At 40.5% G+C, this 24,720-nt stretch overlaps 1 protein-coding gene across 5 annotated transcripts in view; it reads left to right on the forward strand.

Annotated features, from left to right (window-relative positions):
- The window catches only part of FLRT2 (fibronectin leucine rich transmembrane protein 2), a 100,653-nt gene that overhangs the window by 50,834 nt on the left and 25,099 nt on the right, over nt 1–24,720 (forward strand). The window lies entirely within an intron of this gene.

Below are 24,720 nucleotides of genomic sequence, written 5' to 3' on the forward strand. Positions count from 1 at the left end.
TCAAAAGTAATTTCATTTTCTCCTTCTAATGGGTTGTGTTTACGGCAGAAATATGTGCATTCATCTTTGTATGTGTGTGTGTATGTTTATTATAACATGGAACTGATTTATTCTTGGAAAATAATATCTACACAGCCCGAAAAATCTGGCTCATGTACCTAAATAGAATTTTGTTTAAGTTAACAGTGTGTTTCTGTCTGTTTCATGATCCAGGAGAAGAACACATTCAAATACCAAGTGAATCACTGAAGTTTTTGTTTATGCTTGTTAGGATCCATTCCTGTTGTATTTGGGGCTAATGTCTGAAAACAGTAGGTCCACAGAAGGAGGTCACCTGAGGTGGTGGGGGAAGAAATGGGGCTGTGTGGTCAGACACTACATTTGAATTTTGCTTCTGCTGCTTAGAGGATGTTTAGCATTGAGCAAACCTCCTGCCTTTTGATTTTCTTTTTCCTCTGGAGTAAAACACAATTACATGCGGAAAGGCAGGGAAAGTTTCTGGTGTACGTCTTATGCGTCCCTAAGTGGTACTTGCCAGCTCACCAGTAGAAATGGAAGACCATAGCAATGGTTCTGCTTTCTTCCACGTTTCTGCTTCAGCTGCTTTTGTTTTTCACACCCTGTATCTTGCAACAGGCTTTCTCCTGTTTCTGCTTTTCATTTCAAATATAAACTCTGGAACCCAGGCCTTCTAATCCTTGACCACAAGTGCCCTTTAAATTCAGGAGACCTCCCACAGTGGGGATGATGTTAACCATTCTGATCTAGATTTGGGCAGGGGATGAATAAAATGGAAATGAGGCTTATGCAAATCAGCTTTCCATTTGTTTGGAGATGGTCCGGAGGCCGCTGCAGCCGTCATGGATTATTCCAGGATTCTAGAACAGAGCAGGCAGTGCTTTGAATGACAAGCTCGTGGCTTCACTTGGCTCATTATAGGATGCCACTTACCCCCAGGGAAGACTGGCCTCTATATTTTGTGGTCAAAGAAAGGAAAACAATAGTTTGACAGTACCATTGAATCCTAGTTCAAAGGGTTTAGAAAATTCTACCACGTCTCCACTTCTTGGAACAAATGGTGGTTGTTCTCACCCTTGGTTTAGAGTGGGCATTCATGGTAACGTTAGCCTTGAAGATTGACCCCAGGATGAAGGCTTCATTTTCTTCTCCAGCGAAAGGTTGAGGAGTCTCCTTGTGCAGTGGTGACATTACATATATTTTATAAAGTTTGCTTTACAATAGCCATTATTTTTAAATTTATAGAAATAGATTTTAAAAATAATGAAATTCTTGATTTTTATTCAGAAAAAAAATGTGTGTGTTTGGGAGGGTGCAGGTTTGAGGATAGTGTCCAAAAGTTCCATTGCCACATTTCCCTTGAAGGAGAAAAGATCTTGTATTTGGGGAGTTCCCGTCGTGGCACAGTGGTTACCGAATCCGACTAGGAACCATGAGGTTGCAGGTTCGATCCCTGGCCTTGCTCAGTGGGTTAACGCCTTGCTCAGTGGGTTAATGATCCGGCGTTGCCGTGAGCTGTGGTGTAGGTTGCAGACGCGGCTCGGATCTGGCGTTGTTGTGGCTGTGGTGTAGGCTGGAGACTACAGCCCCGATACGACCCCTAGCCTGGGAACCTCCATATGCCATGGGAAGCGGCCCTGGAAAAGGCAAAAAGACAAAAAAAAAACAAAACAAAAAACTTGTATTTGGGGTCAGTCTGCAGTGTTGTTTGCCCATATCTTGTCTCCAATTAGGATGTGTGACAAATAAGTTCCTGTCATTTCATTTCAATTTGGGGTCATAGCCTTTGAAGGGATGAGGCCTTGGTTAAGGAGGACAGCTATACCTGTGGACACAGAGGCACTTTGGCTTTAACCGAAGTGTTTCCTTGTGAGGGGCATGCTTTTCTTTCCATGGCATTCGTCATGTACATTGCCTGCTTTTTCTTGGGGCGGCGCGGGGGGGGAAATATGGCAAGTGGGAAGCAGTATTGATCCAATCCGATAGTGGAAAGAGCACCAGCACTGGAGGAAAGACTAATCTTAGATATTTGTTTGATCATTCTTTTTATGAATCTAAGCTTTCATGTTTCTAAATTGTACAAAAAGAAATTTCTCTGCCATCTTAAAGAAGAAGCTATTTGGAGTTCCCACTGCAGCATAGTGGGTTAAGGAACAGACTCACAGGCATAGAAAACAGACTTGTGGTTGCCAGCGGGGAGGGAGGAGGAAGTGGGATGGACTGGGAGTTTGGGGTGAGTAGATGTAGAATGGATAAGCAATGAGGTCCTCCCGAACTATATCCAATCACTTAGTATAGAACATGAAGGAATATACTATGAGTTAAAATATGGATGTATCTGTATGACTGGGTCACTTTACAGCAGAAATTGGCACAGCATTGTTAAATCAGCTATATTTTAATGATGATGATGATGATAATAATAAATCCGATTGTAATGGCTTGGGTCACTGCGGAGGCACAGGTTTGATCCCCAGCTGGTGCAGTGGGTTAGAGGAGCCACCGCTGTTCAGATCAGTCCCTGGCACTTGGGAATTTCCATATCCCATGGGTGCGGCCACTAAAAAAATAAAAAATAAAAAAAATAAAAGAGGGCACTGTAACTCAGTAACTCTAACAATGGAGTATATTTACTTAGTGACAGCTACCATCCCATGCTCTATGTGAGGTGCCAGATTTAGGATATGCTGCTTAGGCTCTGATGAAGATCTACAGGCTAGCGGTGATAAAGCGAAAAAATGAGTTTTGAAATTCTGTTCAACAGCAAGATGAGCCTTTTTTGAATACATATACAACCTGGCCTTATGGTTATGTGACGTGCGTGTGTCCAGGGTCATCACAGTTTGTTTTGATTTAAGAACCTCTATGAAGGTGAAGAAAGCTTGAGTTGGGGAGATAAGGAGGAGGGAGACAGACTTAGAGAGGTCGTCTTAGCCCCGCTCCATTTTCAGTGGCCTTTATGTTGTTTGAGGCAGCGTAGCGAAGTGGTTGAGAAGTACAGAATAAGCTCAACCTGGATTGAAATGTTGGCACTTATTAGTATTGATCTTGGTTAATTATCTAACCTCCGTGGGCTCAGTTCCTTCCTCGGTGCAATGCGAGTGACAAGAGAACCAAGTTGTAATGCTACTGCACAAATTAAATGAAAATATCTTAAGTAAGATGTCTAACACGTAGTTCGGCACTCAGCAGATAAATCATAGCTGTTGTTATAATCATTACTAGGATACGTAGAAAGGAGATGATACTTAGTCCTATCTTATGCTGTCCTCGTGGGCATTACATGTGAGAGTTCTGCCTAAATTTGTCCTTCAAAGAAAGTGCTCAATGCAGTCTAGCTGTTTTTATTTTTTAATTTTTATTTATTTCTATTTATTTATTTATTTTTTAGGGCCCTCTCGTGTCATATGGAGAGTCCCAGGCTAGGGGTTCAACTGGATCTGCGGCTGCCAGCCTGTGCCACAGCCACAGCAACGCTGGATCCGAGCCATGCCTGTGACCCACACCACAGCTCACGGCAATGCCGGAGCCTTAACCCACTGAGCAAGGCCAGGGGTCGAACCCACAACCTCATGGTTCTTAGTCGGATTCATTTCCACTGCACCACAACAGGAACTCCTATTTTTTTTTTTAGTTTTATTGGAATATAGTTGACTTACAAAGTTGTGTTAATTTCATAGATGTTTTTATGAACATGGGGTGAAAGCACCTAATTCTGAGAGAAGTTAAGTAATAGCTATGAAAAAGGACATCCTTTTATAGGGGTCTGTGTATGTTAGATACATTTTATTGCTTTAGTGTATATTTCCATCATATTCTGCATACTTTGTCACAATAACAGTTGCACATTGTTTCAGTGCCCAACCTCGGATGTCAAAAAAGCTAAGCTTCTTCCCTCCTCCCCTCTCCCTACCTTATTGAAAGTAGGGAACCATCTGAAAGAAAACCCAGAGAAAACGCCCACGTGAGGAATGAAGTTGTCCTTGTGAAGGGTTCAGGCTCTAGGAACTGTGTGCAGAAAATCATTGAACGATAATCTCTCTAAGATTCTGAAAATTGCTGGGAGGGATCAGCTCTGAAGGTTAGACTGTCCCAGTAATTCCAGGAGGAAATACTTCAGGGATGTTTATTTATTGGAAATTAATTTTAATTCGTTTCATTTTGTTTGTCTTACTACTTAAAGAAGCAGAGGTAGTGAGAAAGAATCTGTCCATTGTGTTAAATCAAAACTCAAATACTTTTTTTTTTTTCCTTTTTAGGGCCACACCCACAGCATGTGGAAGTTTCCAGGTTAGGAGTCCAATCAGAGCAACAATTGCTGGCCTGCACCACAGCCACAGCAACGTGGGATCTGAGCTGCGTCTGTGACCTATACCACAGCTCACAGCACAATGCCAGATCCCTGACCCACCGAGCAAGGCCAGAGTTTGAACCCACATCCTCGTGGATACGAGTCGAGTAGGATTCACTTCCTCTGGGCCACAACAGTAACTGCTAAAGAAATACACCATTTGAAATCCTTGCTGTGCGAAGACTGGAGTGGGCAGAGTTCTCCGATAGTGGCCCTCAAGGAGTTAACCCATGGAGCAATGGAGGGGCACTCTGTCCCAGGAAGAGGATTCAAATGTGGGCTAAAGCAATGAATTTGGGGGAGTGGAACACCCCCATTTTGGCAACTTCAGCTTGAAGCCCTCTGTACACCCAGTATCGGGCAGTAAATGCTGAGGGGAGAAGCTCCAAACACATCCCAGGGGGCCTCCAGAATAAAGTCAGGATCTGAGCTCCTGGCTCACTTAAAGACTATTTCCTGAAGGCATTGTTCAAGGAGGAAAACATAACTTACTTTATAAAACAGGCACGAGGCATGTTGATTGTACTCCTCTGGTCCCAGCCACCTCCTGAAGAATCAGGGAGAAGGAAGAGAAAAATGAGCCTTTTCTAAGCTAATCAGAATGTGACAAAGGCTCTCTGGATGTTTTAAGAACAGGAGGTGATTGGCATTTTTTTTTTTTTTTTTTTTTTTTTTTTTTTTTGTGATGGATGGGCTCCTGGGTGCCCTGGTTTGTCTTTATCCCTGCAATAGGATTTATTTATTTATCACTCCAGGAATGTGGGCTGTCCTTCCTCTTTACCTGCAAGCTTTCAGTCTTAGGAAGACTCTGATTAAATTGCTCCATTGTGTTAACCTCTGTATTTAAGCACTGGTGAACTAGGGCTCTTCAGCTACTTGCCTCACAAAATTCAAGCCTTGATTAGTATTTGCATAGAACTAGGAAATGGCTTTTAGGAACGATGTACCAGGCCTTATGGTGTATTGACTTAGGGCACAGCACTCATTGCCTCCTTTAAATAATAAGTAGGAGAAATTACTCGAAAAAATAAGCTGAAGGTATCAATGAGAAAAATGTGGGGGCCAATTAAAGTCATGAAAGGCCTTTTTTATGATGTCTTAATTTTGTATTTCTGCCAAGCAGCAGCCATTCTGTGCCTAGGTTGACTGGACACAGTCAGACTTGGAGGTTCTTCCTTAGACGTTTCTGCAGCTCTCTCTCTCCTTCCTGTCTTTCAAGGCAGGACAATATGCCCTCCAGAGCCACAGGGGACAGACATTCTTCTCTGGGCTCCCGTGCAGTCCTGCCTGGGTTCAGCAGAGAATCACTTACTGTGTGGGAGCTGGCCTCCGCCGCAGATGCCTGCTGACCCAGGGCTCTGAGTGGTGCTGAAAGCTGCTTTATGAGCTTTGCAAAGTCGGTGTGCATGCCTGCAGCTGCACGTCTGGGAGAGGATATGGAGGGTGGGGGTGGGGGCGGGGAGCAGTTCAGCCCTCCCTGGCCCTACCTTAGGCAGGCCTTCTGTGTGGGAGCTATATGAGGCTTTTGTACTCCTGCTAACTTGTCCTTGCAAATAGGGCAGCATCCAATAAAGCAGGGCAGGGGCTGGGCTTAAGGGGGAGCTTGGTAGAGGCAATGATGAAGATTTGAGAGGGCTGAGGAAAGGCCAGAGGCAAATGAGGGCCTCTGTGCGAGGTGGAAGGGTATGTAACTTAGAGCCAGGTAATGTGGTTAGCCTTCTAACCATGGCCGCCGATGGCGGGTGTGACCTTGAACCCTGGTTTCCATATTTGTAAAATGGTGGTCCAAATATCTAGCTCCAAGTGGAGATGCGATTGAGGGGGATAATGCTTGTCAAGTTATCTGTCATCAACACTCAATAAGCATCTTCAGCCTGTCAGCCTTTCCAAGACACCCTCCTCAGGCCTGACTGAGTTGAAAGAGCAAGATGTTACTCAAATGTTCCATTTCTCTTACTCTTTTTACTTCTTGGTTTATGCAGATGGTCATTTTCGGGCAATATTTGTATTATCAGTCTGTTAACACTGCCCTCCCCACTCAAAGGAGGCTCAACCATGTTCAGTTAAAATGAGAATCCTAAAATTATCCCCATCTGGAAAATGAGAACCTTTTTATTTCTGATTACAGGTGCAAGGTGAGCTTATTTGTAGACAATTTGGAAACTCCAAAAGTAAAGAGTAAAATAGCCATCAGTTATAATCTCAGTACACAGAGAGAATCATTGCGCGTGTGTGTGTGTGTGTGTGTGTGTGTGTGTGTGTGTATGTGTTGTCAGAGGTCTTGTGTGTGTGTGTGTGTGTGCGCGTGTGAGAGATAAATGCATGAGAGTATGTATGGTGGGTATTTTATTAAGTGTCAGATTAATATAAGCTCTGGATTCTGAAACATAAAAGTTTGTTGAGATTGAGGATGGATGAAGTTTATTTTCTTCATTCTAGATTTATCTAAATTGTAAGAAATTTGACAATTCCATCTTGTTCTGGAACCTGCCGCAAGGTCTAGGTGAAGAGCTGGCAAACCAAGGATGATGGGTGGGTACATTTCCCCCCACACACACTTTTATTGAGGATAACTGACAAATATAAATGAAATTCATTTTCCTTTCTTGATGTTCTTCAGGGTGCCAGTGCTTCAGCCCCACTGGTAGTCAGTGATAATGATTACAAATATTTTTACGTTGTTTATCTTCTTTGCATGGGTTCTACATGCCATACACACATACGTAGTTAATACGTGTATACACATATGTGCTAGTTAACATATATATATATAAATGTATGCTATATATGTATGTGTGTACCTATATATATGTACGTATATGATTTGATTCTTTTTACAGAAGAGGAAGATGAAGCACAGAGAGGTCAAGTAACTTGCCCACACATCACACAGCCTTTAACAGTGGAGCCCAGCTTCAACTCCAGAGGCTGTGGAGCTTGCGTTTATCTGTTCTGCCTACTGTATTGATAACACTGATGTTAATGAAGGAGCCTAGAGTTTCAGTTATGCAAAATGAGTAAGAGATCTGTTGTACAATATTGTGCCCATATTAACAATTCTGTGTTATACACTAAAAAATTTGTTGAGAGTAGTCTCGCTAAGTGTTCTTACCACAATAAAATACAGTTTTAAAAAATAAATGAAATGATGCCCCAAATCAGTGTTTTACAATCCCGGTAAACTCACCTTTATGTGCCCATCCTTCTTCAGTATAAAAATTGAAACTATATGTGTTTCATTTATATATAATATATCAAAGTAAAAAGGGGTCTTTGTTTAACATTTTTTTTTAAACAGTTGATGTTAGAACACTAATCAGGCAAATTCTCATGAGCATGGTGGACATGGAATCAATTTAGTAATGGCCCATCATTTGCACAGTGGGCCTCTGATATTTCTCGAAGTCAGAGGAAAAATGTTCAAATCCAAAAGATCAGCAAAGGAAGGTAAGCTGGTTCTCTTGGAGTTGAGGTGAATCAAGGAAACTCCCAGGTGGCATGTGAGTGTTAAAAGAAGTAAAGGATTTTGTTTTTTGTTTTTTATTTTTGTAATCAGCTTTCTTTCATAGATCAATATTCTCCAGTGTGGCCATAGGGAAATCTACACTATTTTGTATAAACCTTATCTCACTTGCTATTCGGCCTTGGTTGTCTCAGAAAAGGTGTTGTAATTTTCAGTTTTATCATCAAATGAGGAAGCTCAGTTTTGCTTTGTTTTCAAAATGATATTTAAAAAAAAAACGCATTTACATTGTCTCAGCACTTCAGGAAATGGGCACGAGTAGATCTTATCCTTGAAACTGCTTTGTCATCTAGTTTGTAGCTGGCTAAGGAATGAAAAAGAAGCAGAGCTTATCTTGGTCAGTCTAATTGACCCAGACAGCAGACACCAATGTGCCAACATTTCCAAAGAACTCCCAAGGAGGAGCTGAGCTACTTCTGCTGTCCGAGATTTTCCAGATTTGTTTTGTTTGCTCATTTGATATATAATCTTGTGGTTTCTGGCTCTTTTCACCACCTAAAGTAGGAAAACATATTCAATTCTTAGGTCATTTTAACTAGAACTTGCTTTTTTAGGTTCTAACTATTTCAACAAATTAGAGGACCTGACTGTGGAATTTTTTTTTTTTTTAAGTGAGCACTTTGGTGTTATCAACCCAACCACAGGTTCAGCAGACAAATGCAAACTCACTCTTTAGATGTGGTCACAGTTGACAGTTCAAAAGAATGAAATCAAAACCCTTAAGACTTGAAATAAAAAATCATTCTTGGAATAAGAGCTCGTATTTCAAAGATGCTATTAAAGTAACAATAATTTTAAACATTCCTTTTAGCATAAATTCTCCTTACTAATAACTCTATCCACAAAACTATAAGGCTGTATTGTCTCAATCATCCTTTTAGGGAGATCTGTGGATTCTCATAAGATAAATGATGAGGAATGTTTTGGGAGGTTGTTGGTTTTAGCTTCCTTTTTTATAGGTGGTGATGGGATTAGATTAAATTATTCCAGAAGGAATCAAATGTGACTGATTCTGAATTTTATTTTATTTATTTATTTATTTATTTATTTATTTATTTGTCTTTTTGCTATTTCTTTGGGCCACTCCCGCAGCATATGGAGGTTCCCAGGCTAGGGATTGAATTGGAGCTGCAGCCCCCGACCTACGCCAGAGCCACAGCAATGCAGGATCTGAGCCAGGTCTGTCATCTACACCACAGCTTACAGCAACGCCGGATCGTTAACCCACTGAGCAAGGGCAGGGATTGAACCCACAACCTCATGGTTCCTAGTCGGATTCGTTAACCACTGCGCCACGACGGGAACTCCTGAATTTTATTTTTTAATACTATCATACTAGCATGATTATTATTGGGCCCTCTTATGTATTTTCCTTTCTGTATGTGCTAAGTGCAAGACATGGCTTTATTTTTTTAATAAAAATCATAAAAATACTTCCACTTCTATAAGCTTCCAGTAACACGATGAAGTCCTTTGCTGGAATTATCTCTTGCGGTACCCCCACCCATTCATCTTTCAAGATAGGTACTGTTGTATTATTAATAATAGTATTACACAATAAGAAGACTTGGATTTCCAGAAGTTTCAATAACTTGCTCAAAGTTGTATCCCTAGTTCAGGGTTTCTCAGCTGTAGCACTACCGTCAGCGCGAACTGAATAGCTCTTTTTTTTGTGGGACGCTGTACTCTGTAGGAAATTGAGCAGCATTTATGGTCTCATCCGTGGTCCCTCCCTACTAAATGCCAGTTGCACCCCCAGCCATGACTATTAAAAAGTCTCCAATATTGCCAAATATCCCTAGGCAGGGGAGGCAAAATGGCCCTTCTGAAAACCACTGCACTACTTATATGGCAGAACTTGGGAAAGTCTTAGACTAATTCTTTTCCTCTTAACTCTGACTGCACGTTGCCTCTTCCTGTTCATACAGCACATAGCTACAGCTGTAAGCTCTTGTCTCTTTCTCTCCCTCTCTCTTTCTTCTGAACGTAGTTTTAGCCCTTAGAGAGTGATCATTAATGTTGCTTGTTCATCTCAGTGATGGGCTAAGTGCATTGACAGACACCTTTCTATTCTTTTGTGGGTGTAGTCAGCTAAAATGGTATAGGGTCTACACATCCTGAAGGCAATAGCGTACGTATAACAGCCTGGATGAAGAACCATTTGGTGTTTAATTGCTCATCTCTCTTCCCTGCTGAGTGTGTGTTTGAGATATGCAGCCATCATGTGTTCATTGAGTCAGACTCTTGCTGTTTCCTCTGAATTGCTGAGCAGGCTTGAGCAAATCACTGAGTCATGTTTCCTCTTTTTTTTTTTTTTTTTCCTTTTTGAAAAAATGAGAACCATCATTCTATGACAATGCCTCTTACCTTTCACTTTGGAGAGTGGTGTGTTAACTGCAGAACACTTTGAAAGGGAAAATTCTGAGACATCCAGGTCATTGAAAAATAAATGTAATTTTTGAAAAATAAAAGTATCATTCACTGAGATAACCTTCAAGATGAAATAGTTCATTTGTCAGCCATCGATGTATAAAATACTATACGAAGAAAGCCAAGAGGTAGCCACATATACCTTTCCTAAGCTGACATTGGTTTTGGTTTTCTCAGGCTTAGACACTTTCTCAGGCTTCATAGCTGAGGATCTGGATAAATACGAAACCATTCTGGAGAAAGGTAATCAAAGCACACAGTCAGGGGTGGTGTCATCTCTTTGTTTCACAGAAGCTGAGGACACATCTTGCCCTCTGTCACTGTGTTTGAAGTGCATTTTTGTCCGTGGGAGTTCATTCCTAGGTTAGAAAGTCTGCCATAGAAAGGTGTTGGGACTCTGAGGAGCTGAAACACACAGTTACACAGGAAAGGGACAGACCACAACCCTCCCCTTTGCTTGAACAAGTCATAGGCCAGGTTTCAGTAGCTCTGGGAAGGTAATTTAGGTGAACGCTTAGGTGATCAGAAATCCTATCACCTTGGACCTCCAAAAGACCCATCAAATTGTTTTTGCCAAGGAGCACATCAAATACCTGAGACAAATCTTTATAAATCTAGGTTAGCAGGCAAGTAAGTGGTTCTTTTTAATTGCTTTTGATTTATTGAGTGACAAGTGTACACGAGTACCTAATTTATAAAAGAGGTAGAGTTTTGTTTGCTGAATATATAGCATTTTTATTGCTTAATAAATATCTCATGAGCTAAGCCCTGATTCTTATGGATGTGGAAAATAAAGGGGCATTATGTTTACATAGAAAGCTATATAAATTTAATGCACATTTATCTTAGTGTTTTAAACACATGTAACAGTCAAGAAATGAATGATTCATTCCAATAAATTGAAATAACCGAGTGAATTGCAAATGGATTTTTTAAAGTGTCAAATTAAATATTTCTCTTTGTAGTAGTTGATTTCATCCTGTCTGGAGGGGTCAATCAAAATAGATACGACTCAGAGAGAACAAAAATAAGTGTTGTTTTTAACGACAACAGCAACAACGATAGGATAAAGACAAAGACGGCTTTCTTATTTCTTAGCGATACTTGATATAGCGTGTGATGATGGAAGACAAAACAGAAAAGGAAGGAGAGGGCCCTAGAGAAGGAGAGAGGTAGCTTCTCCTTTTTTCCTTCCCTCTACCTCTCAGTAACCACATCCCTGGTGTCTCACCCAGTCATAAAGCAATTGGGCAGCAAATTATAGGACACACAGTAAATGGAGACTTCCATCTTCCTGATTCTTTCTTTATCAGGTAAGAGGAATCAGTACACCCTTTCCCCTTTTGGTGATAAAAGGGCATCAGCTCTGAAAATAAATGGAATCTGGTGTATAAAAGAAATACTGGCATGACTTGCTCGATCAAAAACTAACCACGAAATTCTGCACCTGTTCATGCAGGATGTCATGCCAAATGCTGTGGGAGATCCCGTCCTGCAGAACTCGCTACCTCGGCTGTCCCATGAGCACAAAGCTTTCTTTGTAGTTATTCCATGCTATTTGCAAATTACGTAAATATTTTGCATAATATTTTCAAATCAGTGGGTGGAAAATACCCAAAATACAACTTTATCTACTCTACACTAAATCTCAATTCACATCTGGATATGGGTAACATTTTCTTTTCCTCTTATGCTGCATAATTGCCACGGGGTTACATTCTGTTCTTTTAAGTACTTAGGATAAATGTTTCTTCAGAAGAAAGGAAAAAAAAGATATTTGCCTTGATGTCTATATTCTATCTCTAGATTAATTTTTCATTTTCTGAGTATGGCTTTTGAATGCTTAATTAGTGAGTTTTTAGACTTTACCTGAAATTTCTAAATTTTTCTATGGTGTCTGTGTGGCCCATGCTGTGCTTCTTTTGAAATTCCATGAAGCATGGCCAGTGCATGCATCGCATACTTGTGATATTCAAACTCTTTTTTACCTCTTCTGACTGCATGGCCAGTAGGTTAATTTAAGGCTTGCCATACCTTTCATATTTTTAAATACAACTGAAACACTGTTGATGTGACAAGATAAAAATGTATTCAGTCAAAATCAGTAGGTGCCAGTGGGTTTTCAATATGCCATGTATTTTCTGGGGATTGGAACCAAGGAATATTTATAGTTTAACTAGGAACCAGTTAATAATGTTTTATAGATTATGAGCTGTTTACATCATTGCCAACCCTTAACTGTTTCTTTTTGGTTATTTAGCATTATTTACACAGCTTAGTTACCTGATTTGTTTGTTTGTTTTGAATCGAAAGAATTTTACACCTGGCGTTAAAGCATCTCAACATTTGAGTTTTAAAAATAATATTTTAAAAGTTCCTTGAAAGAATTTTACACCTGGTTCAAAATCTTAAGATGTCTCAACACTGGATTTTTAAAAATAACATTTTAAAAATTTCTATTCACCTTATATACTGTGGATCCTATCATTTGTCTGCTTATTTAGAACTTTCCAGTCACAAGTATCTGTTAATAATGGGTTTTCAAAATCATCTAAAAACAATATCATTTAATATTATGTATATACTAGTTAAATATTAATACTTAAACAGTCTTAAGCAAACAAGTAATGACACTTTTTAACAGTAAGTAGATGATCACAATTGTTTTTAACCTAAAATAATTTACCTAAGCTAAAGTTTAAACTTTTGAACAATAATGAGGTTTTCGTCTGCTCAAATTTTGGTCTTCTGAATATTTTAATGAGCCAATTCTAGCTTTAAGCTCCTCTAAAAAAGTAGTTTCTCTAAAAAAAAAAAAAAAATCAAATTGCCTCTGGTAGAGCTAGACAATTCAGCAGTCACATGAAAAATAGACTAGGTTCTGTCTTGATGTGACCAAGATGAGCCTCTTCCTCTGGATGAGAACATCAAACCTGAACTGATGAGAGGAGATGCAGCAGCTGGATGCCCTGCCCCCAGCACCAGCCCACTGTCTGTTCCCCGTCAGTGTGGCTTCCTTCCTTTGGATCCCCAGGGCTTTTCTTCAGATAAGAATATATTTTACAATAAAAGTTTATCTTGATTGGAAGGGGCCTTCGAATACTAATAAGCTCTGAAAATGGGACAATGATGTTGATGTCTAATTTAGAATAAGTGCAGAGGAGGTGTCTTTAAAAGGAGATAGCAAAGGAATAATAGGAGAAAAAAAAATCCCACAAACTACCCTCTGTATGTCACCAGGTCAAACTTCACCCTAAGGAAAGTTACAGGTCTGTTCGTGAAAGTCACGCTTTTGCAGGAGATTGGAAACGCAGGTGGTGGTGGAGTGACTATGCGTGGGTGCAAGGGTCTTGCTCAGGTCTGGTCTGTATTTCAAGTTTGCCCTCCACGAAGGGAGAAAAGGAAAAATGGGACTGTGCCCACTACAACTGAGGAGGATTCAGGCTTTGTTGTGTATGGTTTGGAGAGTGCGTGCATGCCTATCTTTCCAGTGTGGCGATGTGTGTGTGCACGTGTGTGAGCAGAGTTTCTGTGAATCACTTCCCCCAGGGTACCCCTATGTCCTGCCCTTCCCTCCTGCAAGTCTCAGCACAAATGCCTTATGTAAAATTGCATCCACTCTGTCCTTCACCTCACCCCCTAAACATGTGGGAATGTCCGCCCTGAGCTCTAAAAGAAGTTGGACATTAAGAGTTGTCCCCATCTCAGTCCTTTTCAGGAGGCTTTTATCTTTTGGCATGTTTGATTCTAAGTCTTCCTGTTCAGTTTTCACAGAATCCTGATAAGATCTAAATTTTTCTTGATAGTTCCATACACATCCCTGGTAGGGGAGACAGAGGGTGTGTCAGAATGACCCTGGGTTTTGGGAATCGCATCATCCTTGGTTCAAGAGCCAATGTTTACAGTCTGTGTGAATTGGAACAAATTATTTCACTTTTCATGCATTTAGATTTTTAAAAAAATCTCAAAATTGAGTTAGTCGTGGTGACCTACATGGGTTTATGAGGATTCGTGGTAAGATGTAGCGCAATGCCTGACAAGGTGCTCAGCCTTGAGAACGCCTTCGTAGTCAGCAGACACATTTCAAATGCATAGCCATGCTTGTTTATTTCTGTATGTGTATATGCACCTCGCTATGAGAAATCAGGGATTTCTTTCAAAGATAGGGAAGAAAGAACCTTTTGATGTCCATATGAAAAGAGCTTAGGAATTACTGTCCTGCTGTTATCTGAGGTATAAGTGCCTTCCATGTTCAAATAGCGTCAATAGGATTAATATTCAGAATTTTCTTTGAAGTCCTAATACAGAAAGGCCTGGAAGTGCAATCCATAGCTATTTGCATAGGGGGATAAGTTCTCAATATCAGGTAACCGGCCTGGTGGGACAACTAGGCCATATCTGACTTGCTGTATTTTCTTGTATTCACCTGTGTATTCCCATGGTGTCGTGAAGCAGGTTTAGAACGGTTCGGTGGACAGGCCAGAGGTGAGCATGCGCCTTGTGTGCCCTGTCGCCTGGATCCCACTTCTCTCTGTCCCCCAGGGAGGGTTTGGAGGGCTTGGAGATTTCTGCTGTCGGATCTGGGCTTTTGCTCATTCATCTTCCGACAGGCTTGTGGCTGCCTCTCTCAGGAAATTACAGTTCATTTTTTTGACTCTTCAGGAAGGGCCTTTTCAAATACTGGCGTCCAACAAACAAACAATCTCTGCCTGCACAGGGCAGTGAGGCTGCCTCTCACCCAGGGGCCAGGAAACAGACGCCTCTGAACTTTCACCGCGTTTGTTTTCACACGTTATCTTCTCCTCCAGATCTGGAGACTGACATAGAACCTGTCCTCATGGATTTAGGTGGGGTCAGTTAAATAATCACCAGCCCTCATCTTCGCAAGGAGCCTAAAATGCATCAGACGTTTCTGCAAATGTTAAAACAGTTGAACACACACTTTTCATGTCTTTTTTTTGTTTTTTCTTTTTCTTTTTTTGTTTTTTGAGTTGCTCCAGCACATTTGTTTGCTGTTTGTCATGTTTATACCTTGTAGAACCATGGACCAAAACAAAGATTAGACAGGAACACAAGACAGGCTTTTTTTTTCTTTTTTTTGGAAGCAACTTTTTTTTTTTTTTTTTTTTAAAGTGGGAATAGGTCTTTCATGTGAGAATATATTTTCTGGATTTGTCCAATGTGCAAATAGATAAAAGAACTTCAGATTTTAGAAACCAAAGTAACTGAGCCCATCATCTTTTGGAAGCCTTTTTTTTTTTTTTTTTTTTTTTTTTTTTCTTTTAAGCTCTTTCTGCCTATCACCATAGTACCTGGGAGGATTCAGCTGTTTCATAGGTGAGTAGTTACCATGCAGCTGCACAGATCAGAACATGCTAGCAGGGCCTTGTTATGCGATGTATTGACTTTCAATTGATTTTAAGCACACTTTAAATGGTAATGAGAACTCTGAGCTGGGAGATGGCATATGGCTTTAACAATTTGATTCTCAGAAAGCAAGCAAACATTTAAAATGATAGAGTTTCATGAGAGTGAAACTCAAGGTGAAACCAGAGCAGTTGAATGACAGAAACTATTTCTCCCCTCGCTATTATTATTGGCTATGCCTTTACTATATTGTGTTGTGTTTATAGGGCAAAGAAGTAAAGAGGAAAACCAGAATTGGCTATGGAAGTTCATATCAAATTAACTATGACATAAGGCTTTGCTCGAAAGGTATGACTTTTGGTGCTTTTGCACTCCAGTCATCCTTGCCAGCAAAATTTAATATGAAAAGTCAATTAAAATATAATAAGGAAAAATGTAGTTCAAGGAGCTGGAAAATGAGAGAAAATGTGTCAGGGCATGAAAGAAAGATGAAAAGAAATATTAGCTATTTAGGCATGAACTACATTTATGTATATATAGTACTCAGTACATAGTCTCTTATTAACCGATATAAATATGTGAGTAAATGAGGTGAGTCATTTGGAGATATTTGATCTCTTTATGGGAAAAGACTTGGAGGTGCCATCCCTCATTTGTTTTCTTTATTTGTTCTACTGGATTTTGCTGGCTGCCATTCCCTGCTAAATGACAAAAGCCTATGGGGTTATTTTTTTTTGCACTATTTTCATAGCTAGAAGTGAAAGCTGGGGATACCAAAATGCAGTTGACTTTAGGATATTTAGAGGATTTAAAAAGAGCTTGTGAGAAGTCCAGTGTGTTCTCAAAGACATCCTGGTTCTTCTGCACTTCAGTTACTTCTGCAGAAATTAAAAGACATTGGTGAATTTATACAGTAAGATGTGTGGCTTTAAATTATCTCCTGATAGAGTGTTACTGCTGAGTGGGACGACTTTTACACCAGTAAAATTGACTTATTTGCAGTCATAAACATAATTGTCTACAGTTGGGAAATGAACCCTTGATCTCCTGAGTTTTAGACTCTCTTTATTGGCTTCTCTACATATGACACTATTTCAGTTCAGTTGTTTCATTCAAAACTGTTAACTTAGTTACTTCATATAGACACAGCCCAAGTCGAATAATGAAAATAATGATCACCATTTATTGAGCGTTTACTCCATTCAGGCCATTTACTAAGTAAAAGCTTTGCCTAAATGCTCTCTTTTAATCTTTACAACCATGTTGTTAGGGAGTTTTGGATTAGAGAAGTTAATTGATTTACTGAATATTGGCCACAGCTCATTAATGGCAAAGAGAGTGTTCAGACACACAAGTCTGTCTGACTGCCTTTATTCATCCTGGAATTGAGCAGGTTTCTTAATTGAATGAAGATATTCTACTGAAATTCTGAATCTCCTTAGATTTTTCAGGTGATTTTTGCTTGCAGTGCACAGATGTTAGTTACAAGAAACCAGGTACTGGAACCAGAATCAAGAAACCAAGTCTTTGTCATCCTCATCAATACTTTATTTCAACTCTGTTCACCATAGGGCTTGGCATCTGCTGGCAATGTTCAGATGTTCTGAGAAGTTCCCTCCAATCTTAAAGCCACTTCTCAATTGGACCCAATGGGTAGCCCTCCATCCCTGAGACTCATGGGGTTTTCATGCTGAAAGAGACCATAGGCTTTATAAAAACATGCTTCCTGTTGTGGTTTTAATAGGAAGACCCAGAAAATGAAATAACTTTCTCCAAGGCCACACATCCAGTTAAAGACAAAACCAAGACAAAGACCCAGGTCTCAAATCCATGGATTTACTTCTTTCAACTATTTAGACAGCTTCTTGTTAAAAAGTAGTGCTGAGTAATAGATTTAATCATATACAAGTTTTATGCAGCTATGCATTAGGCTAAAATAAAGAAATATTTTATGTTTGTTTTATATTCAGATGACAAATGCAAAGAGCTTTTGACTCCATGAAATACTCCTGACTCCATGGACTAAAAATATTTTCCAGGGTCATAGATGACCATATTCTGGATACTTTTCCTTAGACTATCTCAAGACTAGTCTTAATAACTACCATCAAATTGATGGTTACCATAGATACAATGCATTGCTATTCCTAATTCTGAAAGTTATTCTGTAGGTTGATACTATTGTTCCTATTCACAGGAGAAAACCAGGACTCAGTAAAGTTAAATGGCTTTCACAATGTCATACAGCTACCCAAGAGAATATTTAGGAATTGAACTCTGGTTTCACTAACTGTAAAGTTTATATCTTCCTTTCCATACCACATTGGACCAACAAAATTAAAATTAAAGATTAATGATTCAGTTTTAACACTTGAAGAATTATCAAGGAGGTTTTTAATGCCCTCTTTAATTCCATGCAAAACAAAATTAATCCCTCCTTCTTAAATTGCCCCGTAGACATTCAATTTAATCATTCATTCATCTTTGCTTTCTTTCATCAGCGAGTTAACAAATGAATGAATATTTTACAAATGAGGAAACCAGGTTACAGGAAGTCGAAGTAACTTCCTCAAGGTCATAAGCCAGGACGTGGTAAATCTGGGATTTAAATCAAAGACTCAAGTAAAAAGTTAGACTGCATCCAGCTATGGAAAAGTTTAAATGACATTATCCTCGCAGGCAGTAGAAATAAAGTTTGGAGTAGGGTAATAGAATGATACTTTCAAGATATTCATCTGTAAGTAGTGAGAGCAGCAAGAAAAGAGAGACGGGATGGGAGGCAAGGAGAGACATGAGGCAAGTTCACTTAAGCGTCTTCGTGGGATTAGCAGTAAATGTGTGACGAGGGAGGTTTAGAGTAAGATGTGACCTCAAACAGGGACTCACTTGGGCGGTTAGTGAGGAGGAAGTAGGAAACAGTGGTGACCTCTTCGCTGTGGGTAACTGTGAGGAGGCTGCTGCCACTGGTCAAAATGAAGAAGTCAGAAGAAGATCCTGAGAGATTTGGTTCGAAGTTCCAGATGGAGAAATGATTGTTCATGTCCCTGGGTATAGAGATGTGGTCTCTAATCAGGTGTTAGAACTGGGCTGAAGATGTGGGATCCAGCTTTATAAGATTAAAGCAGTAACATTTCATCTTGCATCAAAGAGAAGGTGCATGAGAACAGAACTGCAAGGAGTGTCTACGTTTAGGGGTCAGGAAGAAAACGGATGGGGTCTGGTTACCAAAGGGGACAGGTCCGGAGAGGGGTGGATTGAGGGTTGAGGTTGGCATCTGCACACTGTGTTATATGGAATGACTGGCCAACAGGGACCTGCTGTATAGCACAGGGAATCCTACCGAAGATTCTATGATTGGAAAAGAATATGAAAAAGAATGGATGTGGGTTGATGTATAGCTGAGTCACTTTGTTGTACAGCTAAAATTATCACAACATTGTAAATCCACTATACTTGAATAAAACCTGAAGAAATGAAAAAAAGAAAAAAAGAATGAGGTTAGAAAAGCAAGAGGAAGACTGCCAGGATGTCAGAGAAACGATGTAGGGGAGAGTTTAGGGAAAGGAAAAGTGGCCATGAGTATCATTACTTGCAGAGAAGTTAAGGAACATTGAAAAAGACCATTCGATTTTGGATTATGAGATCATAAAGTGGACTTTTTAGAGAGAAATTTCAAAAGTATTTCAGATAGTGTAGGCTGGATTCTAAGGAGCCAGAGAGTAAGAAATAGAGATAATAGAACTTATTAGAATTCACGGAGAAAGATGGAGGGACGTTTGGTGGACTCCCAGTGCTGGGAACAAGCGTTCGGAGTAGTGGGGACCTGCTCGTCTTTGTCATCAGAGAAGATCTAGTTTGAGGTCAAGTCCTGCATCATGCTGTACATTGCCTCATCCACCCTGGGTCCTTATTAAATGTTTGTTGAATGACCAATTTTATCAAACCAGGAATATAGATATGACCCTCACTTTATCTATTCAAAAAGCATGCTCTCAGGGGGCATAGTCTTTAAGGCATTAGCCTGCCGTGGTCCCCTTTGCCTGGCAAAGCAATAAATCTATCTTTTCCTCCTTCGGGGAGAAAAAGAAAAGTGTTCTCTCACTTCAATGGGAACGGTTCTGTAGCAGAGAGGAGGATGGGGAGGAGGTTGGAGGAAGGGCATAAGGTTAACTTCGGAAAGAAGACGTTTCGGCTGACGGTCAGGCAGGAGTCAGGGCTCAGCAAGGTGTTGAGAATGCAGGTACAGAGTCAGAAGCGCCGAAGGGAGTTCAGGATGAGATTGGAGGGAAGCAAAAGGTGGGAGAGACCCACTGACAGGTTGTGGCGGTGAACTGCCAGCCCAGAACCATCGGGGCTGGTTTGAACTTGCCATTGGCTCAGGGACCATTGTTGAGCCATTTTTGTCAGCATTGCTTACAAGCCCTTTTGAACTTTCAATGACACAGCGTGATCCTAATAAAGAGGTCCCAGAGCACAGCCAGGCTGCCAGGACTAAAATTATGCCCAACATCACCAATTCCCCAGAGAGACCGTGGCCTCTGGGTAATAGAAGCCAGCAGGCTGCTCTAGCCTGCCATTCTGGAGAACGTTAGGCTGCAGTGAATGAATGGCCTGGGGAGAAAAGCCCTAAAGCTCTTCCCACCCCACAGGGAAGAGCACAACTCTGAGATCAGAACGCCAGGACTTAGACCCCAGCCTGGCTACCTGCTGTCTACATAAGCTTGAGTAAATCTCTGGAACTGCCTGAGCTTTAGTTTTTTTGCAAAATGGGGCCAATGACAGACTTTTTTTAGTCTGTCATAGTGAAGAGCATATGAATTGCATGGGAGAGGACTTTGTAAATTTTAAATTCTATGCAAATATTAGTTTTTTTTTTTAATTATCTTGGTAAAGCCACAGATATGTGAATGGCTAAGAAAGAGTACTAGCAGAAGGACTGCCAGTATTGTATCTGGCACACAGTACTCAGAAATGGGAGATGTGTCTTTGAGTCCACCAAGGAGTGTTTTGAATACCAGGCTGTGCAGACATTGCTCTGGGAAGTCAGGTAGAAGAGTTCATTGTCAGTGACGGAGGAAGGCCCTTTCTGCAATAGAGACTTAAAAAAAAAAGGAGTTCCTGTTGGGGCTTGGTGGTAATAAACCTCACTAGTAACCACGCCAATGCAGGTTCTATCCCTGGCCTCGCTCAGTGGGTTAAGGATCAGGTGTTGCTGTGAGCCGTGGTATAGGTCGCAGACACAGCTCGGACCTGGCATTGCTGTGGCTATGGTATAGGCTGGCATTGCTGTGGCTATGGTGTATAGCTCTGATTTGACTCCTACCCTGGGAACTTACATATGTCTCAGGTGTGCCCCTAAAAAGAAAAAAAATTCTGAAGTTTGTTATTACATACTTGTTTATAGTAAATGGTAGTGAAGTGTGTTTTGTGAGTACAAATGTATTTTGTGTATATATATACACACACACAATTCTGTAATGCATGTAAAAATTCACATGTGTTGTATGATACATACATAACTACATCACTTTCTCTGCTCTTTCCTACAAAGCTGTCTTTTCAAACAATGATACATCCATTCCAGTTTCTCTAAGTAACCATCTGGCTAAAACTACCTTGGCGTAGTCTCCAGGCTTGCATCTAGAGTTACCATTGCAGAATCATTCCTGGTCTACTCCTGACTTTTCTTCCCGCCCACCTTCTCCCCTGGAAGGGGGATGACGTTTCCGATTTCATTACAGCACCTGTAGCTCAGAGAATAAATTGGAGAAATCAGGATTGATTATTTTCTGGGCTCTCTTTGTCTTCATCAGGGTTTTCTCCAAACCAAGTTAGAGTTTTCAAAGCGAGAGTAGCTTAAGGGGGCTCTATATTCAGTACAGAAAACTCTGATTTGGCAAAAGCTCCAGTTATTACAGAAAGTGAAATGGAAAAGGTGGGCATAAGTTTGCTTTAAGAACCTTACTTTCACATCACATTATTTGCTCTGTAGCTGAATCCATCTGGCAACTTATTTATTAGGAAAACAAGTTGCTAGAATGTCCTAAGTGGATGACGTATCAGTTGATGCTTGTGAATTCTGTGTGGGGACCCTTCATTCTGGTTTAAAATAAAACGAATAACCACTTTTAAGATATATTGCAGAGGAAATTTATTGTAACTCTAGATCAGTGATCATTTCTGTGCTTGGGTTTATTTTGGGGAGTGGGGGGGTTGTGAGGTGGTTTTCTTCTTTACAACTCCCTGGGGAGATAGAAAGGGAACTAATCTCAGATGCCGCTTTCCTTTTATTTCCAATCAAATATTCCCTTGCTGTTCTGCTCAGATATAATTTTATTGCTACCTCTAGTCATGGCATTTATGACCTTCTGCCTTCAATTTTTCATTTGTCCATCTTCCTTGTCTTCCTGTCGCCTACATAACATGCAGGCAAAGACTTGAACTGATTTATTTCTGAATTCCCTGAGGGCACTTAGTATGAGCCCTTCACTTAGTATGTGGTTATTTAGAATCTGCTGTAGTTGGTCCAGTAAGTTAAACGCCAGAGAACAGTAAATAGAGGCAACTTTGCTTGTATCTGTTGGGAAGCGTCAAGTTGAGGTTCTAGGCATTGATTATTAGGAAGGGGTGGGGGGAGACTTGTATCATAATTCTTTCTAGAATACCGGCATTGACTGAATAACTGATAAGCTCAAAACCAGCATATAAAAAAAAATGTCCCTCTTATTGTTCCTTGATGAGTGATGCTTTCTGCTGAGGACAAGATAAGGACAGATAAATGACTTCTGATAGAAAACGAAGCATCTACTCTTTATTTTTCTTCTCTTTTCTTTTTTTTTGTTGTCAAATCTTGGCAGGTAATTGAAACCTGGATAAAGAATGAAGAAGGGATCAGAGATTAAAATTGTTCATATTTCTGGGTAACAAAAGATGACTTTTCATTGTGTTTCGATGGGCCCATTTAACAATACGAAAACATACCGCTTTGGTTGAAACCGGCATCTGTTGCTTTCTTTAATATTATTTCCATTAACTCAAGGCTTTCAAAGCCAATCCTACTAAATTCATCCTGTCCTGTGTTCTTAGTTTTTAAAAACACTTTTGTGGAGTTTTTCGGCCGATATTTGGGGGTGGGGTGGGATGGGTGGGAAGGGAGTTAAGGATGTGTGATGGGATACCCAAGAAGAGAAGTGAAATGCCTGTATTAAAGCCACATTCAGGGGGAAAGTCCTGATTTCCTAACTCTTACCCAGATCCTCCTTCACTTGCCCCTTATCTTGTGTGTTTTCCACATATTTATCTGTTCCCTGGAAATCTTCTCTAATGTGCACATTTTATTTATGCAACCATATTGTACATTTTTTAAGGAGGCAGATCATAACTTTGACTTCTTTTGACCTCTCACCACCAGGCCCAGTCTTTGAACATTAGTATTCACAGTGGGTCACCCTTTAAGGATTAATGATTGCTGTGGGCAGCATTTGTTTGCACAAATTGCTGTGGGCAAAGAAATAGAGAGAGAGATGGAAAACTCCACCAAAAGAAAAAAAAAAAAAAAAAAAGCAGCAGCAAGATGAAGAAGCCTAAGGATTGTTTTTTTAAAACTGTGAAGAATTTTTTTTGTTGTCCTTCCTGTTTTTGAAATTGGACTAATGGTAGAGGGAAGAAAAGGATGGGATACACTAAATTGCTCTGAATAGTGGCAGTTCAGAGCAGTCCCAGAGAAATACCTTCAGAGAGGGCTTAGGAAAGGGGAAGAAATTAGTCCTTCCTGCGGTGTGTGCATAGAGGGGGTGAGATGGGGGTGGGTAGGAGAGGAAATAGGAAGCCCACAGCGGCCTCTCAGCCTCTCCTGGTTAGCAAAGCCGGGGCTTTTTGACGCAGAAGGTTCAGAATCACCCCAGGTCACAAAGACGACACCGCTAAGAATTCATAGCCCTTTGGGGGCCTAACTGCAGTGCACTTGATAAATAATTCAAGGAGTCAGAAGTGCTTGGGTATGGAAGACTTTAACTCTGCTTTTTCATCTTTTCCTTTAATATCACCCAGGCCCTCCTTTCCATCTGATTAAAATCTCAGTCTCTCCCTCCCTCTCCGTCTGCTTCCTTCTCTCTGTCGCACCTCTCTGTCTCTAACCCTGTACCACTCTCTCTATCTGTAGCTCTTTTTCCTCAAGAAGGACCATTTAGGAAGCCCTGGGTTTTGTTTTACGCATCTGATAACTTACAGATAGTGCTGGAAGTAGGGAGATTCGTGTATTTTGATAATGGTAACTCTCTCACTGGGTGGTGCTCTGCACTTGGGCTTAATGTGTTACCTCCCAATAAGTTACACATGTTCCAGGCTTTAGGGCTGAAAGAAACACATTAGGCATTTGAAAATGTATATAACATAAGCGTTATCTAATATCAGACTTAATTGGGATAGTAATTTCAGTTAAATTAAGAAGTCATAAAAATACTTAAGAACTGATACATACATACACAACCATTTAAAAGGACACTAGGAGTTCCTGTCATGGCTCACCGGTTAACAAACCCGACTAGCATCCACGAGGACACGGGTTCGATCCCTGACTATGCTCAGTGGGTTAAGGATCTGGCATTGCCATGAACTGTGGTGTAGGTTGCATATGAAGCTTGGATCCCGAGGTGCTGTGGCTGTGGTGTAGGCCGGCCACTGCAGCTCTGATTGGACCCCTAGCCTGGGAACCTCCGTATGCCACAATGTGGCCCGAAAAATTAAAAAAAAAAAAAGACACTAATTTGCCAATCCTTGGATGTAAGTTCCAGATTATTGCCTGCATGTGGAACCACTGATTGTATTAATACTGTTTTCCCTCCCCAAATGCATCAACTTTGATTTCCAGTTTGCTTTCTTATATTGGAATACAGTTATTCGGGCACCTGGAGCGTAATCTGAGTGAAGAATCGTTCCAGATTTCTCAGTTGCTGTCCTCTCCTTACCCACATGTGCCCTGACTTGCCAGCAGCTTTAACTGCCTTGTCTTTAATGATTTTTTTCTTGGCCA

This window comes from Sus scrofa, chromosome 7 (genome assembly GCF_000003025.6).
Source record: "Sus scrofa isolate TJ Tabasco breed Duroc chromosome 7, Sscrofa11.1, whole genome shotgun sequence".
Lineage (NCBI taxonomy): Eukaryota > Metazoa > Chordata > Mammalia > Artiodactyla > Suidae > Sus > Sus scrofa.